A 22525-nucleotide genomic window follows, 5' to 3' on the forward strand; every position below is an offset into this window, starting at 1 on the left:
TGTGTTCTCACTTGGCACAAATTGAAGAGGGGGGAACAAAAATATTCTCACAAATCATGTTTCTTTTTGCCCTAACCAGACATAAAGAAAAGGCAAAAAGAATAGTTTGCTAAGGGAAAGTAAGAAAAGAGAATTGCCCCCAGAAGAGTGAATAATATCTTCTAAGAAACCCCCAATAGAAACTGCCCAGTTCAAGCAAACAAAAAATAGTTACAAACTATCTTACCAGCACAAAATAAAGCAATTTTCTATCTGTCTTAGTCTGTTTGGGCTGCTATAAGGAGCAGTTTATAAACAACAGAAATGTATTTCTCACAGTTCTGGAGGCTGGGAAGTCCAAGATCAAGGCACCAGCAGATGTGGTGCCTTGGTGAGGGTCAGATTTCTAGCTCATAGCTGGCACCTTCTCACTGTATCCTCACAGCGTGGAAGGAGAATAGTCTCTCTCAGGTGTCTTTTGTGAGGGCACTAATCCTATTCATGAAGGCTTTGCTCTCATGACCTAATCACCCCCAAAAAGGTCCCCACCTCCTAAAACTATCACCTTGGAGTTTAGGATTTCAACATATGAATTGCACAGGGACACAAACACTCACACCACCGCACTATCTAAACTTTGCCCTCTTTCTCCATAGGAATCATTAGAGGGGAAGGAGTTATTTATTGAGAAAACTGGTATTGGTAAGAACCTAAAGAAAGGAAAAGAATGAGCCAATGGGCTGACAGAGCATGACAGCATAAGGTTTTGGACGTTCTGGCTAGTTACAGAAGTGCTTTTCAACTTTCATCCATCTACACAGAATGAAAGGATTACAATGATCATCTATCCAGAGGACAACAATCCAGGGGACAACAAAGAAAGAAACATAAAATGTCTAAACCTCTGCATCCTACAAAAAACATCAGCTAATTTCACTATGTCAGTTATTTCAAAATGCTCTTGTCTAGCTGGCTAACTCAAAGACAAAAATCTGTCAATGTCAAGAAGCCTATTGTGGTCCTAGAGACACATATTAGGAATCCTTGAAAGACTACAGTCATTTTTTTTTTTTTTTTTTTCTTCAGAGACAGGGTATTGCAATGCTGCCCAGGCCTTGATCTCCTGGGCTCAAGCAATCCTCCCACCTCACCCTTCCAAGTAGCTGGGACTACAGATATGTACCACCAGGTATAGCTGACTATGGCAATTGATACTTTCTATTAAACATTACAGAACTGTAATGCCGTGAACATTACACCCTCAATCCTATTTTTTCTCTCTTAATTTACATGTGGAATCTGGTACATTATATATGTCATTATTACCCTTATAACAAATTACATGGGGAATGACTTCCATTACCCTTTGATACAATAACTAAGCAGATCTCCCTTCTGATATTTCCGTCAGGGGTCTGGGGAGGCCTATTTTTGATACTCTGGATACAAAGTAGACTAAGCTTTCTCAAACACCTTCTAGTCCTTTCCATGATGCTCCCCAAAGCACCACACCTTGCTCTCTCATCATAACTGCAAAATGCGATCTTCTTGTTCCTTTTACAGGAAAGCCTCTGAAAGCCAAACACATTTTATTACACTGAAACTGGCAGAGAGACAGTTCAGGAGGGGAAAAAAAGTATGAAGACTGCAGCCTCTACACCTCTAGAAGAGTGGCCAACTTGCAGACAGGCACCCTGCAGATTCCTGTGCACACACAGACATGCCCTACTGCTACCCCAACATTCATACCCAACAACAACTGCCTAGTCTTGTCTCCAAGCACAGTGTGCCAGAGTGACAAGACAGGTGATGGGGAATGCCTGTTGCACAAAGATGAAAAGAATTCCACAGCAGAACAGAGCAGCTGACCAAGTAACTCAGGCACAACTGAGAGGCCAGAATCTAAGACAAAGTACAATGGCAAGCTCTCTGGATAAGGTAAGATGGTAAAGCAGTTCAGAAGAACAGCTGAAGTGTTTAAGACAAGCATGGTGGGAATTACAAGCTGAAGGGTTAGTTACATGGGTGTAACAAAATGCTTTCACCACACAGCCCTTATTGAGAATCAGGAATAGGTGACAGCTCAAGAAAATAATCAACCCAACTCCAAAAGGGCTGATTTCAAGGAAAAGCAATAGCCTCAATCTCACAGGATCGAAAATTACTATGGTTTCTCTTTCTTTGGCTCATAATAAGAAATCTTACAAAACAGTCAATTTCATTAATTGAACTTGCAGAGAAATAAATTGCAAACTTTAAAAAGTCATAATTTTGGGGAAATTATACTTTTATGGCCTAATTTGTTAGAAGGTACATCAACAATAGTAACATGTTATATCCTGAGAAGGAAGGGTGAAGCCCATCCTAGAGTGGGCAGCATGGATAGGGCATGCTCCTGTCTCAATGTTTAGTAATTAATGAATTTCTAAAGTCCCACTCTTTTTTTTTTTTTTTTTTTTTGAGACGGAGTCTCGCTCTGTCGCCCAGGCTGGAGTGCAGTGGCCGGATCTCAGCTCACTGCAAGCTCCGCCTCCCGGGTTCACGCCATTCTCCTGCCTCAGCCTCCCGAGTAGCTGGGACTACGGGCGCCGCCACCTCGCCCGGCTAGTTTTTTGTATTTTTGGTAGAGACGGGGTTTCACCATGTTAGCCAGGATTGTCTCGATCTCCTGACCTCGTGATCCACCCGTCTCAGCCTCCCAAAGTGCTGGGATTACAGGCTTGAGCCACCGCGCCCGGCTAAAGTCCCACTCTTTAGCAGAGCCCCTGAATGCAGCTACACACATCTACAGTGACCTGATTAAATTTTTAGGAAGGCAGTGAACAGAAACATCTGCTAGGGATCAGGACCAGATGCCAGCAATGCATGCAAAGCACCTGTGTAACTTATGGGGCATTGCTGGGTTCAGCAAATGATAGTTATTATATTCCTATTATAAAAACAAGCCTTCAGTTATTTTCCTCTAATCAAACTCTCTATATAAACCATACTGTAAAAGTCTTAGGTGACTTAAACTCAGTTGATTAAATCAGAAAAGAGCACATTAAAAGGATAAATCATATAGAATACTGTGAACTAAAAACATTTTTGTCATCAGCTTCTCATATTAGAAAAGAACTTTACCTAAGAAAACATCCTTAAACATAATAAAATGTGCAGCATATCCTCATGCCCACCTCACTAAAAAACACAGAAAAAGTTCCATACTATTTCTATCAATGCGAACTACTGATATTCAGTTCTTCATCCTTATTCTATTCTATTACCTGGTTTCCTATGCATCTAGTCAAGGGTTCCAAGTATCAGAATTCTTTTTGTCATAACCCTTAAATAGCTATTTTTCTTTGTTTATAATCTTTAAGTGTATGTCACAGTAGTAATATGGCACAACACACAACTACACTCTCCACTTTTATTTAGTTTTCATCCAGTTATTCACACTTACTGTCTACTGAAGATTTTTCAGGGATTTGACTAGCTGTTTGATTTTTTGTTGTTGTTGTTGATTTTAACTGCATGGTCAGCTTCAATAAGGATCTACTGAGACAGTAAGAGAGCAGACACTTGAAATGATCCCAAAAGTTTTGACAAAGATATTAAACATGTAACAAGAGTGAAATCTAACCTTGACCACTCCCTGATAATTTATTCATTCAAAGCAAACAAAACACAACAAGATCAAGCTTCCCTTGGGTTACACAACTACTATTAACCAAGAGAACATCCTGGCAATTCAAAACTGGTGCCCTGCTACTCTCAAGATTCCATTTACACTCATCTATATCTATTTTCTACCACACCGGCCTCTTAAAACAAAACAAAATCATTCTAGTTCCCCTCTCTATCTGCATATCTATTTGAAAAGATTGGAAATGTAACAACAATTCAGCATCTGTTGTAAAAGGTCACATGTTCTAAACCAAACCTAAATAATACTTATTTTTAAAGACCATGCGGAAGTAAGAAGAAAAGCATTCCTTGGCCTCTTTATCTTCCCATTTAGATTTTAAAATGTTTAGATGTTTGCTTGAACACCCAGCTTCTCTGTGTCAACTCCCAACTTACTACTAGCACAACCTTAAGAGCTATTCTTTACCGGGTGGGAGCAGGGGGGCCTGGCCAGGCACAGTGCTCATGCCTGTGGTCCCAGCTACTCAGAAGGCTGAAGCGAGAAGACTGCCTGAGCCCAAGTGTTTAAGGCTGCAGAGAGGCGTGTTCATGCCACTGCACTCCAGCCTGGGCAACAGAGCAAGACCTTGTCTCTAAAAAAGAAAATACAAAATTTAAAAATTTAAAATTTTTAAAAGTTCTTTAAAATACATTCACTGTAAGGATTAAATTCCTTTGGAGCACATTACCATTCCAATGACTCCTACCCTCATTGGACCTGAAAAGCTTTTTCTGAGTCTTAGTACTACTTGTAAATAGATGTCAGAAGAAGACACATTTTCTGTTATTTAACAGGAGTTATCAATCCACTGAGTCACTTAAGACCCTCCCTTATAGCTACGTTCCTGAGTGTGCTTTTTGTTTGGTGTTTTGTTTTGTTTTTAAGGGGCAGAGCAGGAAATGGAGAGGGGGAAAGACCCACATAGTCCTCTGCCTTCCCTCATCTTTCCCCTCCCCCTCCATCCACCCCAAATGACTGTGAGAACTTCCTGCAGTGAGAACACCATGAATAGGGCCTGGCATCCAGACAGGAAAGATAGTGCAGGACTAGGAATGCTCTGAATAAAGCTTCTATGCAGCCACGAAATTAAAGGGATTCAGGAGTGACACAAAGGGCCTGGCTAGTTAATGGATTCAGTCTTTTCTTTTACAGTATAATTAGGCAGCATACAAATGAAAGCCTTTTCCACGGAGCTGGACTGGACTAACAAGGCCAAATGACTCCTCTGCATGCTTGCCGTTTTCCCCCTCAAGATGATGTTGTTCTTACTCTTAGAAAAACATTTCAGGAGGAAGTTGAAGTACAAATTGTCTCCTACCTAGAGGTCAAATTCCGAGCCACCTTCAAGTTTTACTCCTTTGGACATTTCCATATACATCACTTGTTTTAGAGACAATTCAGACCGGGAAAGACTGCCCCCTTCCCCCCACAAACATTCTATATGCTTCACACTTCTTTTGTAAAACAATAATTATACTAGAAAACGTTTCCACATCAATTCTGCCAACTAGGCAGACTAAGTAGTGGGGAAAACCTCTTACACATCTCAGATGTGCAGTTCTAAGAATCAATTCAAGATTCACTATGGATCACTGACATCTCAGCTGCAGTACTCAAAATATCAAATGTGGCTAACACTGCTTTTTTGTTGGTGTTGGTTTTTTAAAACGCATCTCTCACTTTGGGACTTTGGGCACCTGAGGAATCAGGGATACCTTAGAAACAGTATTTAAAGTGAATGGACATGTAGACAAATAAACTCCACAGATTTCTTTCTTTTTTCCCACTCTCTATTGTACTTGAATCCTTTCATTTTCTCTTTAATTGTTCTGTTCAGGCGTTTCACTCAAAATGGGGTGACCTGTCACCTAAACCTTAATAAAGCAGGGAGTTTTTTGAAATGCAGCAAGAAAAAACACATGAATGAATCACAGAAGTGGAGAACTCAGTAGCTTGTAAAAAAAAAAAAAACCAACTAGGAAATTCACCCTCCCTATGTTAAACTATGGAATACAGTCTTTCCACAACAGCAACAAATCTCACAAGTAGATGGAAATTAGGAAAAAGAAAAGAAGGGCAATAAATGCAAAAGACAAAAAGTCAACAGTCCAATCTGAGACAGGCTGAATCTGAGCAGAGCTTTTGAAAACAACTATAAAAACATAAGTGCGGGGTTTTGAAGACTGTAAAGGCTTTTTCTTTTTCTCCTATGTAAAACAGAGTCGCTACATTAGTGATCACAGAGCAACAAGTCTGATAGGAGTCCGCAGGTGCCCTATTGTGTGTGTATAGAGGGATGGAGAGGGAGAGCAGGAGGGAGAGACAGAAAGGGACAGAGAGATTATCACTAGATTTGTCTAGATGAAAGTCTCATGAGGACATGAACTACTTCTGTCTCACTTCTGTATCCTCAATGAACACATAACTGCGTGTAATAACAACACCCTTTGCCAAAAGAAAGATGAAAAATGGGTGTTTCAAGCTGATTTGTGTCCCCCTCCCCCATAATTTATATGCTGAAGCCCTAACCCTCAGCAGGTCAAAATGTAACTATATTTGGAGACAGGGTCTTTAGAGGGGTGATAAGGTTAAAATGAGGCTGTTAGGGTGGGCCCTAACCCAATCTGACTGATATTCTTTTTTTGTTTTGTTTTTTGTTTTTGTTTTGAGGCAGAGTCTCCCTCTGTCGCCCAGGCTGGAGTGCAGTGGCGCCATCTCGGCTCACGGCAATCTCTGCCTCAAGGGTTGAAGAGATTATCCTGCCTCAGTCCCCTGAGTAGCTAGGACTACAGGCGTGTGCCACCACACCCAGCTAATTTTTGTATTTTTAGTAGAGACGAGGCTTCACCGTTTTGGCCAGACTGGTCTCGAACTCCTGACCTCAAGTGACCCACCCGCCTCGGCTTGCCAAAGTGGGATTACAGGCATGAGCCACCGCGCCCAACCCTGACTGGTATTCTTATAAGAAGAAATATGGGCCGGGCGCGGTGGCTCATGCCTGTAATCCCAGCACTTTGGGAGGCCAAGGCGGGCAGATCACAAGGTCAGCAGATCGAGACCATCCTGGCTAACACAGCGAAGCCCCGTCTCTACTAAAAATACAAAAAATTAGCCGGGCATGGTGGTGCGTGCCTGTAGTCCCAGCTACTCGGAGGCTGAGGCAGGAGAATGGCGTGTACCCGGGAGGTGGAGCTTGCACTGAGCCGAGATCGCGCCACTGCACTCCAGCCTGGGTGACAAAGCGAGACTCCGTCTCAAAAAAAAAAAAAAAAAAAAAGAAATTTGGACACATAAGAGATACCAGAGATGTGCAGGCACAGCTGGAAAGACCTAGTGAGAACAAAGAGAGAAGGTGGCCATCTGCATGCCGAGAGGCCTCAGGAGAAACCAACCCTGCCAACACCTTCATCTTGGCCTTCCAGCCTCCAGACTGTGGAGAAAATGAATTTTTGTTGTTTAAGCCAGCCAGTCTGTGGTATTTTGTTATCACAACCTGAGCAGAATAATACAAGAGAAAAGGCAGAAACTGGAAAGAGAGAAACTGAAAGGAAGAAGTTAAATAGCCAAAACGTTAAATGTTATCTCAAAGTCTCTAGAAATATATACTTTCTCCCATACACTTTTCCGTATTGTAGTAAATTCTTTTTGCAAGCAGGTATCTTTTTTAAGAGTCTTTTTTTCCCCACTCCCAGAAGGTTTGGAATTTGGTCATATGAGGCTGCAAAACTTGAATTAAAAAAAAAAAATCCCCTTATATATATATTTATTTAGAATACCAGTAAGCCATTGGGTAAACCTAAACATGTGCCAACCAAATAATAATAATAATAATTATGTAAAATTTCAGGATTAAAAAAGTAAGAAAGTAAAAACACCAGAGAAAAGTATAACACCTATAAATGAAGACGAGCTATCAGAGTTGAAGTATTCTAAGGTCTTTGTTTTTGGGATTTTGTTTTAAAGAAAGGATGTTGAAGAAATGATGATTATACACTTTTTAGGTGACATGTTCAAGTTAAATATTTAAACGTAACCACTAAAATAATATAAAACTTCCAGAAGAATGGACAGTAAAATGAGAACTGAAGAACATACTACCAAGAAAAGAGAAAATTAAAACCTTAAAAGGTGTGTGTGTTGGGGCAGGAGCCACAAAGTCAAAAATAAACAAATCCAAATATAAACAGATTGAATTCATAGATTCTCAGATTAAATTTTAAACCTCTATATGTTGTTTAGAAGAAGGGCAACTATGGCAATATAGTAAGACCATAAAGAAAAAAATATATACCAAGTAAACAGTAACCCAAAAAAGCTATAATGATATTAAAATCAAGCAAAATAGCCACTAAAGCAGAAGTCACTATTAGAAATAAAATGTCACTATATAATGAGAAAAAGATTCCACCAACAAGAATATAACTATTCTGAATTTGGGTGGTGTGTGGTGGCTCACGCCTGTAATCCCAGCACTTTGGTAGCCAAGGCCGGCAGACAGATTGAGCCCAGGAGTTCCAGACCAGCCTGGGCAACATGGCAAAAACCCATCTCTACAGAAAAAAATAAAAAACTTAGCCGAGTGTGGTGGCATACGCCTGTAGTCCCAGCTACTCAGGAGGCTGAGGTGGGGATCACTTGAGCTCAGGAGGCTGAGGCTGCAGTGAGCAGTGATTGTGACACTGCACTCCAGCCTGGATGACAAAGTGATACCCTCATCTCAAAAAAAAAAAAAAACCTATCCTGAATTTGCCTATTTATCAATTTAGCCTCAAATACATTGAATTAAACGGGGAATTTCATGAATTCACAATTATGAAGGAAGGGCTTAATATACTAGTCAATGGTTGAGTAGTAAAAAAATTAGTCAAACTATATAAGATGAATGAAATAATTAACAATCACGATCTAAGCAACATATTAGACCTAACCAACACCCAACAATTAGAATGTACCTTCTTTTCAAGCAGACATGGAATAATTATACCAGGTCACAGAGTTAATCTCAACCAATACCAAAGAATCAATATCATCCAGGTACTTTGACAATTATATGATAAAATCTGAAATAGTAAAATCTGAATTTACAAATTTTGATGTATTTGAAAACATTAAAATGACCTTTAAAATAATTCATGAAATAAAAGAAAAAAAATTAGCCAGGCACAGTAGCTTACACCATAATCTCAGCACTCTGGAAGGCCAAAGCGAGAGGATCCCTTGAGCGCCAGGAGTTCAAGACCAGCTTAGGCAACACAGTGAGCCCCTGTCTCTACAAAACATTTTTTAAAAATTAGCCAGGTGTAGTGGCAAACACCTATCAGTCCACCTACTCAGGAGGCTGAGCCCAGGATTCAAGGCTGCAGTAACCCATGATTGTGCACACCAGCCTGAATGACACATGGAGACCCTGTTGAAGAAGGAAGGGAAGGAAGGAAGGAGGGAAGGGAAGAAATCCCACCTCCTGTTGAAGAAGAAGGAAGAGGAGGGGAGAGAAGGAGAGAGGAAGGGTAAGAAAGGGAAGGGGAGGGGAGGGGAGGGAAAGACAGACAAAAATCGGCTGGGCACTGTGGCTCACGCGGGTAATCCCAGCATTTTGGGAGGCTGAGAATCGCCTGAACTCAGGAGGCAGAGATTGCAGTGAGCCAAAATCACGCCACTGCAATCCAAACTGGGCAACAGAGTGAGACTCTGTTTCAAAAAAAAAAAAGGAAATGAAGAAAGCCTAAAAATTAGTAAGCTAAGCACCTAACCTTAGGAATAAAATGAAAGAGAACTCCTAACAAAACTAATTGATGGAATTAAAAATAAGAGCATAAATTAAGTATGGGGGAGGGGAACGATAGAAATTTCAAGAAAACCTAAGGCTGATTCTTTCAAAGCACAAATAAAAGTTACAAATCCATGGTGAGACCAACAGTAAAGAGAAGGAAATGAAAAGGAGACATCTGAAATGTAGTAGACTTAAATAATGTTGAAAAACAGACATGGAATATTTTCTAGAAAAATATCTCTTCCCAAAACTGAGTCTAGAACAATTAGAAAACCTGAATATAGCTATAACCATTAGATACATTTAATTTGTAGTTTAAAGGCTACCAGGTCCAGAAAGCTTAAGCAAGTTCTACTAAGCAAAAAATAAATCACATTGCTATGCACCAGCAAACAATTTTATTTAATTTTAATACACCATTTATAATAGAAAAAAAAACCTACATACAATATATAGGAATAAATCTCACAACACATGCACCAGGTTGTTGGGATCAAAAGGTGTACACAGGGCCGGGCGTGGTGGCTCAAGCCTGTAATCCCAGCACTTTGGGAGGCCAAGACGGGCGGATCACGAGGTCAGGAGATCGAGACCATCCTGGCTAACACGGTGAAACCCCGTCTCTACTAAAAAAAATACAAAAAATTAGCCGGGCGAGGTGGCGGGCGCCTGTAGTCCCAGCTACTCGGGAGGCTGAGGCAGGAGAATGGCGTAAACCCGGGAGGCGGAGCTTGCAGTGAGCTGAGATTCGGCCACTGCACTCCAGCCTGGGCGACAGAGCGAGACTCCGCCTCAAAAAAAAAAAAAAAAAGGTGTACACAGGTTCACAACTTGAAAAAAATATCACATCTGAAGCAAATACAGCAAAATGTTAGATTCAACAAAGCTGGTGGATAGTTACACAGGTGTTCTTTATATTACTCTTGTATTCAGGCTTGAAATGGCCTGTAATACATTTTTTAAAAGAAAAAATACTGCAAAGCTAAAATCATATGGGCAAAACAAACTAAATTAATTGCTATTTAAGCACATCATTCAAACAGTGTTCATCTTACAATTTTTCAAAGGCAACACGCAGAAAAGGAAGAAGAAAAGCAAATTGACTAAGTACGCCCTGACTAACAGCAGCAGGAACACAAGAAAGTGCTAACATTTGAGGAAAATTCACTATAAAAAATTAGTTTTGGCCAGGCGTGGTGGCTCATGCCTGTAATCCCAGCACTTAGGGAGGTCAAGGCGGGTAAATCACCTGAGGTCAGGAGTTCAAGACCAGCCTGACCAACATGGAGAAACCCTATCTCTACTAAAAACACAAAATTAGCCGGGCATGGTGGCTCATGCCTGTAGTCCCAGCTACTCAGGAGGCTGAGGCAGGAGAATCGCTTGAACCCAGGAGGGGGAGGTTGCGGTGAGCCAAGATCGTGCCATTGCACTCCAGCCTAGGCAACAAGAGTGAAACTCCGTCTCAAAAAAAAAAAAAAAAAAAATTCAGTTTTTCTTCCAACTATCTTCCTCCACTTATATAACATATAGTAGGCATGCATTTGAGTATTCCCCTTGGGAGCCCAGAAAGAAATCCAGTGGTCAGCAATTTAGATCTAACACCTCTGACTCAGTCTCTGACACAGTTCATTACAAACTAATACAGTATTTTGATTTCAAATCTTTACAGTTTTCCTCCAAATTGTAAAAATTCTTATCATAGATTCATATGTAGAAAAGAAACACTGGCTAACATTTATTACCAGTAGCTTTTTTCAATTCAGTCACTAAGAGAGGCAACAGTAACATTAAGAATTTTAATTTTAATCAGGAATGTCTCAAAGATTTGGTTCAGTGATTATAATTTCAATACTGAAATGGTTTTAAAAATGTAAAGTACTTGGTAAATACAGAACTGTGGCACTATTAAAATTACTCGAAAAAAAATCCTCTAATTTCTTGCAACACTACAGCACATCCCTGTCACTCACCACTGCACTATGTGAAGACACCACCGGCTCTCAATAAGAGTTTGTAATTTCTCACCACCCACAAATGCCACTGAAGGACTCCTTAAGATTGGAACATCTCATTTTTAATAGTACCACTTGTTGACAATTTTTAACAGTATAAAATGAGCTAGATTTCTTAATGCAATCTTAGTTTGAGTGTTTGGAATCATTCAAACTACATTTTCATGTAATAACCACTAGGGAATAAGAATTTAGCCTAGGCTAGAACATGCAACTGGTAACGTATGTTTACTTTTCCTGTTCTCTTGATCATGATAAACTAAATATTCTCCTGGAGTCAAAGGGTACAGAACCTAACCTGACCCCATCCACACTTTTTATCAAAGGTTGTCAGCAGCAAGGAAAGGTTCAGGCAGGCTTAACATCTACCAAAAAAATTAAAACTTCAATTCTAATTTTAAAGTATGCATTAGTATAACACAAATAAGATTATTAAACCCTATAAAATGCAATGGTATTAAAATTATTATTGTTTTTAATGATATCCAAATGCCAGATTTTGAAACATTACGAAATTACATCAGCTATACCTCCTAAACTATCTTCAAGTTTGTGGGCTCATCCACGCTGTACTTCCTTCCTTTGGACATAAACCAAATGGAGGAATTTAAACTCCAAATTCTTAGGGCAAGAAAGGAAAGCCTAGCTAATGTTTAAAAATCTATTATTAAGAAGCCTATCCCTGATTTACATGTGACTAAGGTCTGAGCTAAACATTTGCGTATCTACACAAATTATTTATAATATTGTACCGTGTTATACTAGAAACATACCATGATTACAATCACTATCAGTAACACATGCCAGTGGAAGAAACAGAGGTGCTAACATCACTGAAGTTTCAAACATGGATGTGCATTACATGATCTGTTTATCTTCCTATGTCTTTCTTACCTGGTTTATTTACTGGTTCCCTTTCTCCTTTACTCATTCAATAAGAATTGAGCATCTACTATATGCCAAGCCTTCTGTTAGGCACTAAAAATATAAACACCAATATCCACAGTCCAAGGGAGAGGCACATAAGAATAAATTCATGCAATGCATAAAGCCAGGCTTCTGACAGAGGCAGGAAGCACAGGAGGAACTTCAGCTGGCACTCTGACCACTCTCGGAACAGACATCAATTCTTAGACAGTGGAACAGCTCAGAGAGCTTGCAGAAAACATGCAGCAGAAAATGCACTGAATTTAAGAGACACCACACAAAGGTAATTTCTGTTGCTGTAAGTCAGGGTTCACAAACCCAGCTGGCCTCTGGGACCAGGCAGGAAGCCTGTATGAGGGGTGTGCCCTGCACCAGGTGTGGGCATGCACCCTCTGAAGGAGCCCCACCACTCACCAGAGGCATTGCCATGGAAGCCGGGGTGCTCAGATACTCCGATTTTTTAAAACAAAATTAAAAAAAAAAAAAGAAATCTTGATTCTTATGGGAAACTTTACAATGTATAACTCATGGCAATTAATTTTAAAGCATTTCCGATTGTGCCTACTGAACAAAATACACCTGTAAGCCACATGTGTCCCACGGGCACCAGTTTTGGACCTCTGCTCTAAATCCAGCAAAAGAAGATCCAACTTACCTCTCTACATTAAAGTAGTAAATGTTAAACAAAACTCAAAAAATAAAAAAGCCTATCAATGTATATATCCAAAATTTCAATTAACCACCACAGAGATGCAGTCACAAAAACTCACCCTGTGAGAAACCCTACAAGGACAAATAACCTGGTTTTTTCAACAGGTAAACTGCAAGGAAAGAGAGGGAAAGGGGGAGGGTGGAAGAGGAGAAGGAAGAAGAGCTGGAGAAGAGGTAAACCTAAAATTAAAAGAAATTTAAAAGACATAAAAAATGCAATTGCTAGGTTTGGACCACATTTGGATCATAATTCAAACCAAAAATGTAGGATAAATGGAAATTTGAACACTGACTAGGTAATTGCTGAAAAACAGGAATTACTGTTAATTTTTAAGAAAATAACAGTGTCATCTTTTTGACTGAAGTACTTCCAAAAGAGTACTTCTGTTTGGAGATACTTAAGTTTAGAGGTGTGTATGGATGAAATGATATGAGATCTAGGATTAGTTTCAAAATAATCTAAGCAGAGGAAGGTGATTCGAGATAAAGCAAGACTGGCCATGAGTTGGCAACTGCTGATGCTGGGTAATGATTACATGAGAGTTCATTACATTATTTTGCCCACTTCTGTAATTGTGTTTAAATTTTCCATAATAAAAAAAATCCTAAAACAAAAAAAGCTGTTTTTAAGTTTTTCCTGTTCACTATCACTTAATCTACTCAAAAAGAGGGAAATGATTCAAAGGATTAAGACAACCAAGAGAGGGAAAAAGAACAGAGAATAATATTTCAATAATAACTATAAAGAGTCTAATTAACCTGCCCCTTAATTTAAAAATAATTGACTTTGTAAGTAACCCTGGGACCTCTCTTGTTTATGGACAAAAAGTTTAAAAAAAAAAAATCCTAAGCAAGTATAATTTCATTTAATGTCTCCCTAACAGGACATACAAATTAGAATGCTGTATTCCAACTCCATTAAAATGGAAGTTGGTTGTTAAAGTATCAAGAGAACACACTGAATTGGTGTTTTTTAATGTCCTCAATCAAACATCCTTGATGTTCAGCACAGTTTATTATTGTTTGGGCTGAGTTAGGGGAAGTTGGAATACACAGCAGGGAATTTTATATACTCATTCAATAAAAGGTACTAATTTTTCTTTTCTAAGAAAACAAAAATGAGTGTGCTGGTACAGAAACAGAGTAAAATAGAGTTTCCGATAAAAATTTTAAAAGGCCAGGTGCAGTGGCTCACACCCGTAATCCCAACACTTTGGGAGGCCAAGCCAGGCAGATCACAAGGTCAGGAATTCGAGACCAGCCTAACCAATATGGTGAAACCTCATCTCTGCTGAAAATACAAAAATTAGCCGGGCATGGTGGTGGGCGCCTGTAGTCCCAGCTACTCAGGAGGCTGAGGCAGGAGAATCACTTGAACCCGGGAGGCAGAGGTTGCAGTGAGCCAAGATCGTGCCACTGCACTCCAGCCTGGGCGATAGAGCAAGACTCCATCTCAAAAGAGAAAAAAAAAAAGAAAAAAAAATTACATGAAGTCAGTAAAAAGACTATGCTGGGCTTAAAAAATATAGAAAAGACCGTGTTACTTTTATCTTCCCTTTCTCCATCCTACTGATAAGATAAAAAGTTAGAAAATGACAGTCATGGCACCTGTCCTTGAAAAAGACAAATCTAAAGAACATTTGATAACTCAATGGAATGGTTTCCCATTTTCTTAAAATCAATTCCAAAACACTGTGGCCTCAAAGGCCCTTGTAGCTAGACTTAACAGAGAATTCATATATCTACCTATTTTGCATTGAATTTAAGAGAAGAAAAACTATAATGACCAAAGCCCTTATCAGGCAGAAGTTAGCCCCAGACCACACACCCATGATATGGCCCCTTATAATTTCCTGATATTCTCAGTCACTATACTATATTCACACTGGTCCTTCCTCTAAGTCCTTAAACTTGCTGGGTTTCCTACCTCAGAGTTTTCAAATGTACTGTTTCCCTATTAGCAATGCTCTTTCACGTACCCTGTAACCCAAGCTACTATTCAATCCTCAGGTCTCCGCTTAAACAAGAATTCACTGCATACTAGATTTCTTCTTTGTGGCACACATCACAATTACAATTAAACAATTATTTATAAAAGTATTTGGTAAGTTTACTCCCTACTTTGAAGTCACAAGGGCAAGGACCACATTACATCTATCTTGTTAAAGACTGGCACATAAAAGGCACAAAGTTCAAGAAGTATTTGCAAGAAATTGAAAAGGAAGAAGAACCCTATGGTACTGTCTTACTCTGCTCTGTTTTATGATAATCTGTGTCCTTGTGCAATTGGCTTAAGCTTCTGAAAAGGCAGAGGATCTGGTGACTCATCTTTTCCCCCAGCCTTCAAAGCACCTTATACCTTGGGAAGCAAGCACTCTACATCTGAATTGACTAAGTAGACTCAGGGAAAAAAAGACAGTGTCCCATATGAAAAAAAGTTTGTTACCACTAATCAGTGACTTTTGAACACAAACAAACCTTTGTGCCCACAACTGCTAGCCCAATAAATACAAAGTTCCTGAGCAAGTAAAAAACAACCGAACTCTACAGCCATTCCATCAGGGCCTATAAAATCAAGAATGGTGTATTATTTTTCTCCACTCTTACTGCTATTTGGCAATTCATCATGTTTGATATGAAGAGTGAGCAATTACGATTCTTTCTCAAGAGTTTCTATCCTAGTTCTCAAACTACCTTTATTAAAAATCTACAAAACACAACTGTGCTTTGGGAATATACAACAGCTAGATGATCCAAAGACATCAGTAAATATTTGAGCAATTATATTCTTTTTTTTTTTTTTTTTTTTTTTTTTTGAGACAGAGTCTGGCTTTGTTGCCCAGGCTGGAGTGCAGTGGCGTGATCTCGGCTCACTGCAACCTCCGCCTCCCAGGTTCAAGCAATTCTCCTGCCTCAGCCTCCACAGTAGCTGGGATTACAAAGATGTGCACCACCACGCGTGGCTAGTTTTTGTATTTTTAGTATGTACAGGGTCTCACCATGTTGGCCAGGCTGGTCTTGAACTCCTGACCACAGGTGATCCCCTGCCTCAGTGTCCCAAAGTGCTGGGATTACAGGCATGAGTCACCGTGCCCAGCCACAGTTATATTCTTAAGAAAAACTAAAATAATGCTTGTTTTTGTTTCAATCACCACAATTTAAAATCTCAGCATCTAGCTCAGTCTTGAGCACAAAATGAAAATTCAATGCTTACTACAATTAACAAGATTTCCATGATAGGTTTAGCATGGTTTCTTAACAGTGTTTATTATTTATAATAACTGTCCTCTATACCATCTGGTTTATATCTAACTGAACTTAAAATTTACCATGTCTTTATGTTCACTTTTAAACAGATTTAATCCACAAGTCATTCTGATAATCTAAGAATGGAAAATACATTCTTCACAATCAGCTCTTACCTATAAGTCATAAGAAATAAGTCATAAGAAAAAAGAAGTCAAAAAAAAAATCAAATCTATCTCAGAAGATATCCATAAATGAGTTTATAAACAGAAAGGAAACAGAATATAATGGAAAGCACAATCCCAGCTTGGTTATTTACTACTCGCAGCTTTCATGAAGGCTTCTGAACATCCTGTCTTTCTGCCTCCCCACCTACCCCCTCTCACACACACACAAACACACACACACACACCCTTAGAGATTAGGAGCAGGGACTACAAGCTGTGCTTGCTGTCAAAACAAACCTACCCCAGGCAAGCATTGGAGAACCTGTAAAACCAAGTTTGGCAATCAGCTCCTCCACCTCTCCTTTGTCCCTGCTTCCCTTCCAGTGCAGTAAGGTGCTTTAGGATGGCCCAAGGAAGGATCAATCCTCCAAAAATTCAGCAATAGTTGAAATCACTCATGAATCACAACAGATGGTATACACTACGATTAGTTGGTTGATGAGCTCAAGAAAAAGCATATTACAACAAATATTGAGACTTACCTTTTCTTCACCTTCTAATTCACTAAGAAAACTGAGGCCAATTGAGACCCAAAGACTTCCAGAGCTCTTACAAGAATCTCTTTATCCATCCTTCCTAAAAGCCTTATGGAAACAGATGACCCTCTTCCTACCTAGGGTTAACTCCTTCATGGGTGCTCCATGCCTGCTTATTTCTTCCAAGACTTTCCTTTGTTTAAATTTTTCCCCTCTGTTCATCCATCATCCTTAGCCTCTTTCTCCCTCTCTCCCTTCAGGATAGAAATACTGTTCAAATTTCTGCCTTCAGGGCCTCTTCTCTTCTTCCACTGAGATATAAGTTACATCTAACAAAGCACACAAACCATAAGGGTACCAATCAATGAACTGTTATATATGTACCCACCCAGAAAACCAAAACCCAAATCAATACAAAGAGCAATATCAAGACCAGATGGCTCCTCATGTCCCTTCCCATCCATATCCCACTGAAAGGTAACCACTACAATACATCACCAAACATCAGCTTTGCCGGTTAATTGACCTTCATATAAACATAATCATAGAGGTGTATCTCCTTCATGTCTGAATCCTTTCACTCAATATAACTCGCTACTACTTTCTAAATATAGGCATTCCTCGGAGTTGCTTCCTAAGGCCTTTCCTCACTCCATCTAACAATTTCATTCAATCCAAAGGCTTCAAAAGTCCTATCTATCCAGCAATTTCATTCAATCCAAAGGCTTCAAAAGTACTACCTAAATACAGATGATCCTGGAGCTCTTCAGATATACTTAGATGTTCTTCAGGAACCTCAAACTTAACACATCCAAATTCTAACTCATCATTAGAATTCTAACTCATTCTAGAATTGGTCTTACCCTAAAACCAATTCCTGCTCCCATATTCTGCCTGTTAGTTAATGGGATTACAGTCACCCCTAAACTAGAAACCTCCAACTCATCCAGACATATAAAACATTGTTGGTCTAGTTCACACCATATCCCTAGTTACCAACATGGAGGACATACAGTAGTCTGTACTTATCTGCAATTTTACTTTCCACAGTTTCAGTTACCCACAGCCAACCACAGTCCAAAAATAGATGAGTACAATATAGTAAGATTGAGAGACCATATTCACATAACTTTTATTACAGTATACTGTTACAACTGTTCTGCTGTATTGGTATTTACTGTTGTTAATGTCTTACTGTACCTAATTTATAAATTAAAATTTATCATAGGAATATACGTATAGGAAAAACATAGTAGAGTCATCCCTTGGTATCCAAGTGGTACTGGGTCCAGGACCACTGCCCACCCCAAAAGATATCCAAATCAATGGACACTCAAGTCCCTTATATAAATATTTGTATATAACTTATGTATATCCTCCCACATACTTTAAACTATCTCTAGATTATTTATAATACTTAACACAATGTAAACGCTATGTAAATCGTTGTTATACCGTACTTTTTTGTTATTGTTTATTGTTGCATTGTTGCATTGTTTTGGGGTTTTTTTTGTTGTTTTTGAGACGGGTCTCACTTTGTCACCCAGGCTGCAGTGCAGTTGCACCATCACAGTTCACTGCAGGCTCGGCCTCCCAGGCTCAAGCCATCCTCCCACTTCAGCCTCCTAAGCAGCTGGGACTACAGGTATGTGCCACCACATTTGGCTAATTAAAAAAAAAAAAAAATGGTAGAGAAAGGGTCTCACTATCTTACCCAGGCTATTATTTTTTATTGTTTTTTGGGTTTTTTTCCTGAATATTTTCGGTCTGTGGTTGGTTGAATACATGAATGCAGAACCCATGGATACAGATGGCCTACTGTATAGCTAATGTTCTACCTACAGGGATAGGTACTACCTCCAGTTTCAGGCATCCACTAGAGGTCTTGGGACATATCCTCCTCAAATAAGTGGGAACTGCTGTACTCAAATTAGTTCAGGAGTGAATAAAAAATCCTGAACTGTCCTTCCCCCTCCACATATAATCATTCATTAAGACCCAACAATTCTACATTGTAAACAATCACCCTATGTTTACGGTTCTTCATCTGCACTGACCTCATGTAGACCTTCATCTAGCTTCTAGGTCCCCTGCCAAAAATGTCCTGTCCCATCCACTCCAGCTCCTGGTCTACTCTTCCTAATCCTCAAAAGCATCTCCTATCAAACCTATCACAACTGCAGCAGAGGTGATTACCTCTCTTTTTGGTATGACAAATACATTGTACAAACCTCGCAAGCAGCACATTCCAAGCAGCCCTGCATGCTTTCCTTCCCTGCCACTAGGCTGAACTCCTTGAGGCAAGGGCAGCGTATCATTCCTTCCTCAGCTCCTGACAGGCTGTTTTAACACACACAGTCAAAACATGTTTATCAAAGGCCCTACTAAGGCAGTCTCCAAGTTTCTAGTCAGCCCTTCGTCAATCTATCCTCCAGCTGGCTGCCCAGTTAATGCCAAAGACTACAAATCTAATCATGTCATTCTCCACTCGACTTGCTTATCAAGTCAAGTCCTTAGCATGTGAGGCCTTTCGTCACGTGGCCTCAACCTCTCTTTCAGTCTCATCTCCTACCACTTTTCATCTCATCACCTAAAATTTCACCACTCCAAGCTACTCACCATTCCCCACCCACATCGAGCCCTGTCATTCATGCTGCAGAACCTGGCATGCCCTTTTCATGCAATGCTATTTTCTCGGAGAATCTTTCCCAGGAAGCCTTTCCAGAGGATTCTACTTCCAGGGAGAGCTGGTTTGTCAGCCTTTCTGGATTCCTCCGGCACTGTATAAATGCCTCCATTAAGGCATTTGAAGTTTTATTATTATTATTTATGTAAACGTCACCTCCCATTAGATAGGAAAAACTCAACATTCAAAAGACATACAACCTAAGAGCTTCATAAATGTAATACATATTCTTTTAAGACCTCCTCACTTCTGTCTGATAGCCATAGCTAGTGCTAGCATTTATTTTGTATATGGAAAAAAATAAATGGCTTCTACAAGAAAACCAAGTAAATAAATAATGTCATATCACCTCCTGAGAGTTACCACACATACGGTAACCAGTAGAAAGTGACAAACCTTCACTGAGATTTGGAAGCTGGGTGGTGAGCCAGGCCCATTTACCAATTAAACAGATGGCTGCAGTCAGCTTAAAGTGTATTATCATCTCAAACTCATGCCTCAGCAAAACCAATCCTTCAGTGTTAAACTGCAAATAACAAGAGCAGAGGACACACTTTCATTCAGTATGTCGCCAACTCCTAAGTAGTGCCTGGTCCTCAAGGATCACTGAATTAATCAGTGATATCTGCTAGACAATCTGCTGCTTCCTACTTTTATGAACCAATCCACAATTCTTCCATCACCCAACTGTAAACTTGTCATTTTGGAGCTTCTGTTGTCAAAAGAGCCAGTTAGCTACTGAGTCCCAGGATAATGTCCACATCAATCTCCTTTACTCCCTCCCACTGCCCTAGCTCAGGCCCTCAGGGTCTCGCCTGAATCACACGGTGGTTTCCCTCCTTCTACTCTCTCCCTCTCCCACCGTGCAGATGAAACTCCTGGGGATCTTGTTAAAATGCCGATTATGCAGTAAGTCTGAGGTGGGGCCTGAGATTCTGCATTTCTAACAAGCTCCCAGGGGAGGCTGATGGTGCTGATCCACAGACCACATTTCAAGGGGCCAAGGCTCAACATAATGCAGTCAACAAGCAGAGGCCAGCCAGCTAACCACTAATCAGGAATGGACAAGCAGAGGTTTCTATGCCAGGTAAGAAATTGTACTAGATGCCCTCTGCCTGCTTCCTGTGCAAAGATTCCAGGTCATCTCTGGGCTATCCATGAGGTTCTCGCCCATTTTATACCAGTGAAACCTGGCAAAGCTATACTCTAACAGGCACTACTTCAATTATGGCATTTGTCAGGTTCTGATTTAGTAACTGTCTACAGACAACGGTGGTTTAGTCTATTTCAATATTACATATGTTTCTAAAAGATAAAGAAGATACTGTGCATGGGGTAAGTATAATTGTGCCTGTGATAGTACGCTAAAGATAAATGCAATAAACTCTACTACTTTCTTTTACCCATCAGGATTATCTAGAGGTTGATGCTATCTGGGTTAATCTGTCAGTTTTTTAAAACCAAGAGGGTGGTCAACTGTTCTGCTGCTGTTGTTGCTGCTTTGATGGGGGGCTGGGAAGGGGAAGTATGCATATCTATAAAAGTAGGAAGAAATGACACCTCCCAATTCTAATGACTACAAGCCAATCCAGGATATAAAGTAAGCATTCCAACTATACTAACAAGACAATCCCTACTCTCAGAAATGAACGTTTGTGTGGTATCTTAAGAATGACATCCTTGGCCAGGCAGGGTAGCTGATGTCTACAATCCCAGCACTTTGGGAGGCCAAGAAAGGCGGATTACCTGAACTAAGGAGTCTGAGACCAGTCTGGGTAACATGGCAAAACCTCATCTCTACAAAAAATACAAAAATTAAAATTAGCCGGTTTACAAAAATGCAAAAATTAAAAATGCCCAATTACAGGTGGCATGCACCTGTAGTCCTAGCCACTAGGGAGGCTGAGGTGGGAGGATGCCTTGAGCATAGGAGGCAGAGGCTGCAGTGAGTGGAAATCGCACCACTACACTCCTGTCTAAGCAACAGTATCAAATCCTGCCTCAAAAAAAAAAAAAAAAAAGAATGACATCCTATGACATCCTCTTAATCAGTTCCAAGATATGTTTACAGAACTTTTTCTAATCACATATTCATTTTGTGAATAAAACGCCAAGTCCCTCTTATGACTTGGTACAAAGCAAGGGATCATTGAGTTTCTGCTTTATAATCACAAGGGCCAATAACTATTCTCCTTCTGATTACATTGGTGCTAACATTTCTGTTAATATCCCCCATAAAAATCAGCTTGTCAAGTGTTGATATTGCTCTAATGAGTTAACTGAAGTCTCTGTAAAAATTTTCACAGAGGGCAAATAGGTGTTATTTAATAATAGACGGTGGAAAATACCCACTGGCAGGTAATTAACCTGAATGTTGATTGGTTTGAATTAGAAGTATTTTATTTGGATTAGAAGCATGACTTATTTTAGTCAGACAGGCTGAAATAACTTCTTTTTTGTTACCATGGTGTTTCTCATAATTCTAAAACACAAAAAGCAAAAAGCAGCTCATTTTCCAGTGCTGTCATCCACGTTACTACAAGACAGTATTTCACAGAGCCATTACCATCTACTCAAGATGAAAATAATTTATAATAGGTCATTAGTAAAGACTTAACTTGCCATGTGTGTAGTACAGGTTTTACAGTCATGGATAAAAGAGCTAATAAGTTGTTTTATGCTTATATGAACGCTGAAAGATTTTGTTTCTTCCTAGTATACATGAGAGGTTTTTAAAAAAATTCCTTCTTCCATGAAGATCCAGAGAGGAGATACATTTTTAAAAATGCCCCCAGATCATGACCAAATCATCATCTTC

General features: G+C 39.7%; 1 protein-coding gene and 1 long non-coding RNA gene across 2 annotated transcripts in view; one reads left to right on the plus strand and one right to left on the minus strand.

The window, feature by feature from the left end:
• Window positions 1-22525, minus strand: part of LOC105477008 (PH domain and leucine rich repeat protein phosphatase 1) — a 267523-nt gene that overhangs the window by 226215 nt on the left and 18783 nt on the right. The window lies entirely within an intron of this gene.
• Window positions 1790-20706, plus strand: LOC139359995 (uncharacterized). The gene is made up of 3 exons (XR_011616835.1): window positions 1790-1917; window positions 18569-18666; window positions 20577-20706. It is a non-coding gene; the product is annotated as an uncharacterized lncRNA (long non-coding RNA).

This window comes from Macaca nemestrina, chromosome 19 (assembly GCF_043159975.1).
Source record: "Macaca nemestrina isolate mMacNem1 chromosome 19, mMacNem.hap1, whole genome shotgun sequence".
Lineage (NCBI taxonomy): Eukaryota > Metazoa > Chordata > Mammalia > Primates > Cercopithecidae > Macaca > Macaca nemestrina.